The following is a 12,110-nucleotide window of genomic DNA, read 5'->3' as shown; positions in this document are numbered from 1 at the left end:
TACATAAAGATTTAAAATAACAGTCTAGGGAAGAACTTGGGGGTGTCACTATTTGTGAGAGTGAATGTGGAGCCTGGATACGTGGTGGGATTGCTGACACCTCACATCAACAAGTTAGGAATGATCCCTATATATGATAAATAAGTAAAGTTGTTTGTGTTTATAGACAGAAGTTTTATCATATTGGTTATGACAGGAAAGTGCTGTCACCCAGCATTCCATCAACAGAGAAGTGTGCGATGGAAGGAAAGTGAATTGTATCAAACATCAGTTTTCTTATTCTAAGGTGTCACCACAGGCCCCAGATCTCAGTTCTTGTAGCTGATCAGTCTGTAGAAGGTCATGTTTCTACTCCAGATAGTTCATGATCACCAAACAGCATTTGCATCAGTAAAATAAATTGGATTAAGAACTGTGTGTTACAACAGTTCACACAACAAACTCTTCCATGCTGTTCATATGTGAAATGTGCTGAAACCAAACACATTGAGTGACATTCTCACTGCCACACTCCAGTGCTGTGGTTTGTATTTGGTCTTCTAAGGTCCTGAAGGTCATGCATGGTGCTCTCTGAGAAGAGTTGGCTGCACGTGGTGCTCTTCACTGGGGCTTTCGATGTTGCTGCATTTCACCTTCATCTCTACACTGTTGTCAAATTCTGTGTTGCCGCTGTCAGTTTCTCTGACCTTCTCTTGGAATCACCTTCAGAGAGGACATATCCTGTTTCTATTGCTGCTCATCAGGTACCCCCTTTTTGTTAGTTTAATGATAATGAATTTTCCATGTGCCCTCTGGTTTCTGCTGGGTAGGAATAGTGGAGATGTTGAGTGATGTCTCTTTCCTTCCTCAAAGTTGAGGATTTCTCTATTTTCTTATAGTGTAGCTTTCAGAGCTACATTTTGTTGTCTTTGTATTGCTTTTTTTTTTAAAGGCTATTTTATTTTGGTTTTTTGAGATAGTTTGTGTGTGTGTGTGTGTGTGTGTGTGTGGTAGTCTTAGCTGTCCTGGAATTCACTCTCTAGACTGGGCTGGCTTTGAACTCACTGGGATCTGCCTGCTTCTGCCTCCCACGTGCTGGGATTAAGGGTGTGCACCACTAGAGCCAGACTGTCTTTGTATTGCTTTAATGCTTGTTTTATGCTGTGAATTTCCTGACTTCATTTGCTTGTTATTATTCTTGCTTAATTCACTGAGTATCTTCTAAATTCCTCAAGGAATTCATAAATACCTGCATTTGGTTTCTAGAGAATTTTTTTAGTTCTTTTTATTTATTTTGATATTTGAATTTGAAAATTCTCTTAATTTTTGTTCACATTTGATCATTTAAGAAATTTGAGCCTCTTATTCGAAAATTACAGAAAAAAATAGAGTGATTTTGCTGAAATGGTGGAGACGAAACATAGAATGCCTCTGGAAGTTAAGAGGCGTTTGCTGTCCCATATTTAACCTAAAATTCTTGAATAAGAAATCATTGATATTCCCAGTACCTGTCAAGATATAAGATGATACAAGATGTAACTGTGACATATGTGTATGTAGTTATACAGGGGATCTATAATTAATGTAAACATAAAATCAGTTACCGACACATGCAGAATGAATGCTTATTTTGTGACACAGGACTAACATAAGATGTAACATACAGTTAATGTAGGACAAGACAATAGACACATGTCTCACATTTCTACTTCTTGTGGAAGTAAAAAGTTGATTTTCATGGAGGAAAATGGTAGCAGCTAGGGACTGAAGGACCTCAGAGTTGTCACACTGAGTATTTATTGTCAACTTGTGTGTATTAAGAATGGCCTTGGGCTAGGCAGCAGTGGTGCACATCTTTAATCCCAGCACTTGAAGGCAGAGCTAGGCGGATCTCTATGAGTTCGAGGGCAGTCTGGTCTAAAGAGCGAGATTGAGGACAGGCACCAAAACTACACAGAGAAACCCTGTCTTGAAAAAAACCAAAAAAAAAAAAAATAAATAAAGAACTACCTTGAGCTGGAGAGATGGCTCAGAGGTTAAAAGCTCTTATTGCTCTTGCAAACGACCAGGGTTCCATCTTAGCACCCACATCATGGTCCATAGCCATCCATAACACCAGTTTGTGGGGAATCTGATCCCCTCTTCTCACCTCCATGGACACCAACATGCAAATTGTGCATATACATACATGCAGACAGAACATTCCCAAATAAAATAAAATGAATAAATCTCATTTAAAAATTGTCTAAAAACTGCCTAGAAGAATAGTAAGGCACACTTCTGTCTGTGTCTGGGAAGGTCTTTCCACATAGGATAGGACTTTGAAGATCTTAGCCTGATCAGTGAATAATCTTTACATTAGCTCATAATGAGATTGGGTTGTTGGAAGCTAGTAGCAAAAGCAGGAAGTTGGCTTCTTTTAGAGAGAATATAATTTACCGGGGCAAGCTTGGAAGGATCCACCTTATCCCTGCACCTTCCTGAACATGGTCTTCTTCCTGGCAGCCACCAACTGCGTTCTATCATTTCTCCAATTTGATGATTCTGTGTTAATGTTGCTTAGAGCAATTTAACACTCACATTAGATTTTAAATAGATTTTATGAGCTGAATTGTAATATTCTACCTTTTAAGTAGGTTCAGGTGGGTTTCAAGGGATCAATATTCTCACACAAAGTTGTTCATCCTGCTAAAGTAGAAACCAGTCCATTTCTAAGGAGTGCTAAGTTGGAAAGATAATCTTTTTGTCAGTGACTATTGTATAGTAGACGATGATGAGAATGGCTGTAACTGCATCTGATGACAAGTTTACCGTCCGTATTGAGAAAAAACTATGATATTTGCATGATGTGTCTGTCCTCTGAGTCAGCATGACACACAAGGTAAATACATGTACTGTATCTGCCAGATAGAATGAACTGAAGTATATCCTAAGTGTTTTCTTTCTTTTAAATTATTTACTTATTTTTATGTGCATTGGTGTTTTGCCTGTGTGTATGCTTGTGTAAGGGTGCTAGGTCCTCTGGAACTGTACTTACAGATGGTTGTGAGCCACTATGTGGGTGTTGGGAATTGAACCTGTGTCATCTGGAAGAGTAGTCAGTGCTCTTAACCACTGAGCCATCTCTTCAGTCCTATATTCTAAGTATTTTCTACCAGCTAGAAATGCTGACAGCATTTTCAGACAAGGTGTAAGCAGTCCTATCCCCACCTCTATATTGTACCATGTGGATTATAGCACTAAGAATTTTCTAGAGATATTGACTTGATGCTGTGCATATGCCATCAACTTAGGTATCAACTAATGTCCCATTTAATAACTGTTCTCTTTTTTCTTTGGAGGAGGAAGGCTCTCCCACCTTATGTTTTTCCTTTCCCTGTAGCTATGTTTTATGTAGGGACAGATTCTGAAGATGGACAGACTTCCATTTATTTCTTTAAAAAATTAACTGAGTATAGGAGTGTTCATCTGCATGCTTTTCTGTGAAGAGCATCTGTGCAGGATACCCTTGGAGCACTGAGGTAGTCACCAAACCCATGGCACAGGAGTCAGGCAAAATCATAAGTTGTCTTGTGTGTAGTTGTCAGGTGAGACACAGCCTCAGACAGGATTGATCCAGTGTCAAAATTGGAGCAAGTCTGACAGTTTTAGAATTTGAAAGCAAAATTTTGCTGATCATAACTTACCCATCTGAGATATGACACTGTGGTGCTCTTTGATATCAACACAGAGTTCTTAAACTACATCTAGACCTCAAATGTATATCTTATTATTCCCTAAACATTTGTTGACTCTGAGACTATTATGTCATTCTGATTTCCACAGATAGAAAATTCAATACAGACTATGACTATTTTAGAAAGTATCCTTTTTTGTTTTGTTGTTTTTTGAGACAGGGTTTCTTTTCTCTGTATAGTGTTGGAGGTCCTGGAACACTTTTTGCAGACCAGGCTGGTCTCATACTGACAGAGATCTGCCTGCCTCTGCCTCCCAAGTGTTGGGATTAAAGACATGCACCACCACCATCTAGCAGAAAGTATCTATTATTAAAATTACATTTCACATTTATTTTTTGTGGGGGAGTGTATTTGCTTGAATGTATGCATATGTGCAATGTATACCTCCTGCCGGTACAGAATTTACAATTGAGCACTGGATCCCATGGAACTGCAGTTAAAATCTGTTGTGTAGTTTCATGAGGGTGCTAGGAACCAAACTGTTTTGCCACATTCTGTTTCTATAGGAATGGTTCTGGAATATTGTACTGTAAATCATCTCATGATTATCCTATTGTACACATTACTGACTTTCTATGTTATAACTAATAGGAGAAAATACAATGTATCTGACTGTGCATATGATGATGTCCTTATTTCATCTGTGTCACATTTTTGTGTTCTTATCAATATTATACAAATTTCATTACTTTCATTTAAGCATACTGTGAAATTAGGAAAATTATTGCCTCAAAGTTTGTTTCCTGATTTCCTAACTGAAAGTTTCAGTAGGTTCTTCATATTCTATTCATTTTGGGGTCTGTTTACTCATTTCCTGATAAAATGCTATCAGGACTCTGATAAGAATTTCTTAGTATCTCTGCAGAATATTAAACTATGTTGTCTTCTCATTGATTTTTCTTGTTGTTTCTCAGTGATTTCCATTACAATAATTTTAATTGATTTTAAAATCTTGGTTTAATCTTTTGAAGGGTTTAAATGCTGTGTTTCTCAATTTCATATATATTTTGGATTACTTCTTTCATAAACAAACAGATTGCTTAGAATCTTTAGAAAATAGAAGCCTTCTTACTGATTTTGTTCCTGTATTTGAATGAGAACATGCTGTTGTAGTGTCACTGTTCATATGTCATGTATGTAATTTGTTTTGGTTTGCTGTTGCTGTTATATGCATGTTGATCAGTGAGTATATATTCAACAATGCAGGAATGTACGATAATAAGTAATTTCATGCAGAGCCACATGTGTGAGATGGTTGAAACTTATCTTTGCTTGTTTGATGGTCAAAAAAGCTGCACACTGACTTGCCTGGTGACTGCAGGAAGTTGGATTCCTACTGTATCTCTTGAGTTCTTTCTGCTGCTTGTCTGAAAGATAAATTACTAGAGGACCTTTAGTGTGGACACTGAGCAAATAGAAAGGAGACATTGCTGCACATTAGTTGAGAGTTTTGTCCATGACTAACTGTGTGTCACCTGGAGGTTCCAGACAGGAGATTAGTGTCCCGATCAGTCATAATGTGTGCCGACTATGATGAGTGCTGCTCATGGACCAGCTGTAACAGGGGCCTCGAGTGTCAGGATTAGAGCGTCTGATTTCATCTCTCATTTCATTATGTTTCTTTTAAAGGAAATCAAGTGGTTACTGAACAAAAGTAAAAACCAATGCATTTAAACAGGAGAAAGAATTTCTCATCTGTGATTGTAAGGGTGAATGTTTAGAGAGTGAACTCTATGGAGTATCACAGAGCCTGATATAGAGAGGGCAGAAATGGTGGGCCTGATTGTGACTATTAATAGGACAATTATGTTGATAATGCAGAAGGCAGTTGCAGAAATGAAATCATCAGTCCTGCTCCTTTCATGTCTTTTTAGTGAGACCCTCTGAGTTTAACTATATTTACCTGTCTAAGAAGAGGTGGGCAGTTACTTACTGGATACTGAGCAAGGCCTAAATGCCTCCACCTCTGAAAGAGACACTCCTCTACTATCTGCTATGAACTGCCTCTTGACATGCTGTTAAGGTCGCAACCTCAGGAACACCTCTCTTAGCTTTGATGAAGTGTTGATAGACTCAATCTCATGAGGCATACATGATTCCAGAAGTTTTTTCACTGTGTGTTCTCCGTTTTCTGGCTCTGGCTCTTCCATTTTTCCATTATGTCTTCCAGGATGTTCCTTTGACCTGGACCAGAGGGTTGTTCTTCACTGACAGGCTCCTGAGGAGGAAGGTCCAGAGAATCAGAACAAATAAGATAGGCAGCCTGAGATTAGTGGGAGGGATGGGTTCTGGATAAGGCAAGGACACCTGTCTGATCATTGGCGTTCACGGGGAAAGAAAACAACTGGGTGGACTTGGGAAGTAATTAACAAAAAAAGAGCCGGTGGTCGGCGGGTTTAGAAGAGTCAAGTACCCGGAAGCCGAGGTATATTGGGCGGGGCCAGGAGGAGCCGCTCCAGGAACCAAGCTGAATTAACAGGAAATTCCGCCCTTCCGTGTTGGACTTGGTGACCTGCATGATCCCGAAGTGGTTGGGGAGGTACTTGCCTGGTATTTGGGGACAACAACAACAACAACAACAAAACCTCTTTAGTTGAAGAAAAGCACTCGGCCCATGGACACGTGGATTTTTTGTTGTTGTTTTTGTTCTTGTTATTTCAGGCTTTGTTGACATTCATTGGTGTGACTGTGGACTTCTTGAAGTAGGAGGAGTGCGAATGCCTGTTCCCTGGTCACAGGGATTTTTGCACAGATCTCCTGTTGAAGAAGTACAGGAGTCTGGATTCTCAGGGTGAGAATAGTTTTCTGGAGTCTCCCTTGCTCCTCCTCAGGGTTCCTGGGAAAACTACTCTGCATGTGTGTGAGCTGTGTGTGAATGAGTCTCATATCTCGAGAGTAAAGTGAAATCCTCAAAGAGAGGCATGAAATTGATTTTGCCACATTCTATTTCATTCCCAATGATTCTAGAGAATTCTATTGAGAGTAATCCCAAGATTGTCTTATTGTAGGTGTTTGAAGACAGTATGTGTTTGACTTTGCATGCACGTGATACTGTCCCTTTTCCATTCACATCGGTAGTTGTGTTTTTATACCAATATTAAGTGGTTTAATTACTATAATTTAAAATATGGTGTTTAGTTAGAACCATTGAAATTTGTTCTTGGTTTGTCCTGCACACAGAGGTGTTGCAGCATCTCTTAGTTCCCTTAGGTTCTGTTTCTTTCCAGGTTAATTTTTCTGTTCCCTAAAATAATGCCAGCAAGATTTGGATAAGGTTTGTTTAATATCTCTGCTGGGTATTAAACTCCATCTACATTGTCTACCCTTTGATATCCCCTGTTGTCTGTCTTTAACAGTCCACAGTTTGCTTGCCCACAATTTTTATATATTTGGAATTACCTCTGGGTTTGATATTTCTCTCATAATTTTTAAAGTTATTGTGGTTTCTCATAATTTTAAGAATTTTAGTAAGATTTTCTCTATTTATATAAAAGAATGCCTGTTAGATTTTGGTACAAATTACTTACAATCTTTGTAGAATGTAAACATCATTTTATACTTCTTCACTATGTTTGAATGAGAATATGCTATTAGTTAGTATTCATTATTTTTGTATTCTCTGATGATGTAAGAATTCAAAGTTCTTGGAGAAGACACTTTTTTTGTTTTTGTTTTTGTTTTTGTTTTTCGAGACAGGGTTTCTCTGTGTAGCTTTGCGCCTTTCCTGGAACTCACTCTGTAGCCCCCTGGCTGGCCTTGAATTCACGGAGCTCCGCCTGCCTCTGCCTCCCAGTGCTGGGATTAAAGGCATGTGCTACCACCCGCCCCGCCGAGAAGACACTTTTAAACATTCATTTCACTAGGTTTGAAGACTTATTCTATTTTTAAGACATATCAATACTAGAGCATCCAAATTGAAGTTTGAGGAGACTGGGCATCTGCTGCTGTTGTGTGGATGATTCTCTGCAGGCCTGTTGGTTTTCTGTGCTGTTCATGGTTACCTTTCCTAATGTGGACATTGAAGCTTCCCTGCATCACTATTTGCTTGCTACAATTCTGTCATTGATTGCTTTATGTATTTGGAAACTTTTATAAAATACACTCATGTTGATCCCATAGCTTTCTGGAAATGTACTATTTGATTATTTGTTAATATTCTTTGTTTCGTATATTTATAGGTTTGGTGTTTCCTGTTACCTGCCATAATTATGACCAACCGTCTTCATGGCAAATCTTTTAAAAAATTCCTTCACTCTTAATACTTTATATCCTTACATTTGAAGTAAATACTTTCATAGAAAGTTTATGTTTTGATTTTAGGGTATTTTCTCCTTTTCTTTTGAAATTGTATCCTATTTTCAAGTTTGATTCGAGGCATATTAAACATATACATTTTCAGAAATCACTGAAGGAAAATATAAACACATACTATTTTGTTAATTTTTTTCTATTTCTTTTCCTTTTTTTTTCTTCTGATTTCATTGATAGTTTGAAGTATATTTCATTCCTTTATGAACTTGAGTAGTATCTTTGCTAAGTTTTCTCTTTTTCTTATTTGGTTGTTCAAGAAACTGCACACAATCTTGCCTTGTGTCTGCACTGAGTTGGATTCCCACTGTATCTGTGTTCTTCCTCCTGCATTGTCTCCAGTGTCCGTTATTGTTTAGGACCTTGAGTGTGGACACTGACTAGGCTGAGAGGCCTTAGTGTACGATAGATGAACATTTTCTTCATGACTAATGTGTGGAGCATGTGCTATTTACATTTTTACTATGTCAAAGCTTTTAGGCATTGTCACTTTCTTTTTGGTTTCTTTATTGATTGTAGTATTATTTTCTTTGCATTCTTTTTAGCTTCTTGATAAAATCTGGGTATTTGTGTATTGTACTATGAAATGTTTACTAATAAATTTCTCCAGTCTATAAACTGTTTCTTCATACTTATAGTTATTTTTATGCAATGGACAGAAATTTCACCAGTTCATTACTTTTCACCTGTTTTCATTCCTTTATATGTGGATATTTACTATTCTCTACAGCAATGTTGACATGGCTTTCTATTCTGTAACAAGTTTTTGGCATTTTGGTGAAATTCATTCTGTTACTACAGCTCGGATTGGTTCTGGATCTGCTGCTCTTACTGCTTTAGGTGTCTGCTCTTCTGCCGCTGCCGTGGTGCTGTTGTTCCTGTGGTCTGCAGTGTCATCTGAAGTAGCAGCTGCGATGACTAAAGCTTTGCTCTGTGTGTCTGTGCTTGCTCTGCACTCTTAGGGTCTTCATTGATGCAGTGTTTTGAATGTAGAAGACATGCTTTTCTGTCCCTGATTAGGGCAAAATGATTCCAGCTGTCTTGTTGTAGTTTAAATTTTGTGATTCATTGTCTTAAATATTCTGAGGTACATTCATTCCTATTGTTCTTACTTCTTTCAGAGCTTTTATAATGAGCAAGTGTGCTATTTTTCCTCAGGCCTTTCCTAGATCTGTTGACATGATCAACTTTTTCACTCGATGAGTTCACATACATGGTGTTTTACATTGATCAATGCATAGGTGTTAAAATAGTTGTACATTGTTGGGATTAAATCAGCTTGCATTCCATTTCTATGTAATTTAGAGACAATCTCTGTGTCTACGTTGATCCTGGTATCTGGTCTGCAATTTTTCTTTGCATATACTTGTTTGGGCTCATCTGCTTTGGGTATTTGGCATCACCTACTTTGGGTTTTGAAGTAAAGCTAGCTTTGTATGATGACTTTCTGGCATTCCTTTTCTTTATGTTTCATGCAATATTCTCCTTGTGGTATTATTATCAGGTTTGTGTAAAGGAAAGGAGAATTCTGTGTTGAATCTCTCCAATCTGCAGACACTGTTAGAGGAAACTCTTCCTGCTTTAGTCTCAGCACTACTTAATACCTTTCCTAGTTTTATAACTTAGAGGGTTGAATCATTCACTTGTGTATTTTTCTTCAGTTTCAATTCTTTTGCATGTGACCATCCACGGTATTCTGTAAGTTAACTCTGATGCCATTGGGATACACTGCAATAGCCTTTTTTCATCTCTAGTTTTATTACTTGGGGATTCATTCTTTCAGTTTGGATTAGGTGAAAAATGGTTCATCACTACTTTTGTCAGTTCACAGAAACAAGTTTGTTTTCTTGACTCATTGTATAGTTGTCTAGTCTATTTCATGAATTTCTATACAACCTTTCTAATATCTTACTGTATACTATTTCAGATTGACCTTATTCTTATTCTTGTAAGCACTCAGCCATATTATTTTGGGCAAAATATCTTTCACAACCAGCGACAATTGATACCAAAACTTCTCAGTGTATCTTGTCACCCATTTCTGTCATTGTTTTTCATTAGCTGGCACCTAAGAAAGTATCTTCAGTTCTCCATGAATTCTGTCTCACTGTTCATTGATTTAAGTTTCCACAAAAGCTAATTAAGGAAAAATAAACAGAGTGCTGCAGAGGTGGCCTCCGCAGGTAGGGGCACTTGTTGTTCTCAAAGTTTCCAGGTTCAGTTCCATGTACTTGCATGGTGACTTAACTCAGCTTCCAAAGTATTTATTTGCACTCTTATGGCTGATGCAGGCACTTCATGCACAAGGTGCACAGGCCTACCTGCAGGAAAATAACTATGCACATAAAGTTAAAATGCATAAATCTTAAGAAAAAGAAACAATAAATGATCTAGAGGTGTCACCCATAAGGATTCAAGATAGCAGGACAGGAAAGAACATGGAGGCATCACTGCTAGTGTGAGAGCAAGTATGGGGGTTTGGATACATGATTTCAAATGGCTAAACTCAAATTAATGTCAAGTCAGTGATATGTATTGGTTTCTATTGTTATGGGAATTTCATTCATATGTATATTGTGTGTTTGATCAAATTCACTCCCTATCTCTCAGCTCTAATTACCCAGTCTTGTGATAAGTCCTCACATCTCCATATTCACATTTTTTTTAAAGTACTGAGTCCATGGCAGTCTTGCTGTATGCACATGAGCCACATCTCTGAAGAAAACTGACTCTGCCTCTTCCAAGGCTAAGAGTTGCCTATAATATCTCAGGTAGTCCTGTGATAATCCGTTTCACTTCTGCTGGGATTTGAGCTGGGTTAATCTTGGGCAAGTTTTTTTGCATGCAGACACAGCTGCCATGGAATCAGGTGTACAGTGAAATTCATTTGGCAGTTACGGAAACCAGTTCAGCTACGCCTATGCTATAATTTCATCACAACCCTGAGTGCCATGGTGACATGAATAAACTCTTCATATCACAGCAGAATGGATCCATGGTGCCGTCTGGGGAAAGTCACCACTCAGCTGGGCAGTGGTGGGAACCACAGCAGGCATTCAGGAAGCCTTGGGCCTTCTCAGGTCAGAGGAGCTGCAGTGCTGGCAAACAGACAGTAACAGGGTCAAGGGTGTGATCAGTTCACTGCTGCTGTTAGTAAGTCATGGAATCTGATATTCAGCTATGGATATCTTAATTCTCTTGGAAAATTTTAGATCATGTGAACTTATCCTGATGTTTTCATTCATCTTATGATTGGCAGGATATTTACAGAAGCATGATCTGGTACAGAATTTGCAATATATGTTGTCTGCTAATCTAGTTATCTTTGCTATTGTGGCAGTTATAAACTCCTGGGATTTAAATTCATCCAATCTTTCTAACTCTCCTGTTTTACCATTTGCCTATTCAAGAAAGTGGCCTTTACCCATGGCATCTAGGCATTCCTAGAGAGCTTTTTAGATATAAGTCAAATAAAGTGCCACTGCAGATTTTATTGAATCAGAAAGTATATTTTAGCAAGCTTTACAGCTGTGGCTGTAAACATTAACATTTACTAAGCAAACTATTTTCGCCAGTTAATTTTTCATCTGGGATTTACACAGGATAGGATGTAGATACAGCATTCAGAATTGTGTTTTCATGTATGTAATGCTTAATATTCCATCCTAGAGTCTGGAGAAGTGCAGTATGTATGCAAACTCTGAGAGGATATTAGGCCACACTGTTTTTACAGTTATAAAATGCACAATAGGTAGGACAAACTTAGAAAGCGTCTCTTAAATAATCTTTGTCATTCAACTGTATGAGCAACATTGGCTCCAATGGTCTATTGACTCCTTTTTCTGAGGAAAGCACTCTTCCCATAACACATGACCAAAATGGCCTGGTGTTGCTTTGTTTTGTTGACTAACTATATCACTCTGTTGCTGTGTCTGGCTCAGATTTTACGATGTACAACAACCTAGTCCCACAAGGGATCTGCCTGTCTCTGTCTCTGAGTGCTGAGATTAAAGCAGTGCAGGAACACAGATGGTTCAAACACTCACTTGTTTTTAATTTCATGATGTGTTGGCAGTCAGTGCTGTG

General features: G+C 38.2%; 2 protein-coding genes across 2 annotated transcripts in view; one reads left to right on the top strand and one right to left on the bottom strand.

The window, feature by feature from the left end:
* The window catches only part of LOC128125424 (zinc finger protein 420-like), a 337,518-nt gene that overhangs the window by 166,478 nt on the left and 158,930 nt on the right, over window positions 1-12,110 (bottom strand). The gene's annotated exons all lie outside the window — the stretch shown is intronic.
* The window catches only part of LOC128125431 (zinc finger protein 420-like), a 28,420-nt gene that overhangs the window by 3,940 nt on the left and 12,370 nt on the right, over window positions 1-12,110 (top strand). The gene's annotated exons all lie outside the window — the stretch shown is intronic.

The sequence above is a fragment of the Peromyscus californicus genome, unplaced genomic scaffold, assembly GCF_007827085.1.
Source record: "Peromyscus californicus insignis strain IS unplaced genomic scaffold, ASM782708v3 Scaffold_4__1_contigs__length_199733344, whole genome shotgun sequence".
NCBI lineage: Eukaryota > Metazoa > Chordata > Mammalia > Rodentia > Cricetidae > Peromyscus > Peromyscus californicus.
Note: the sequence above shows the minus strand (reverse complement) of the source record. Positions and strands in the feature narration are given on the sequence as shown.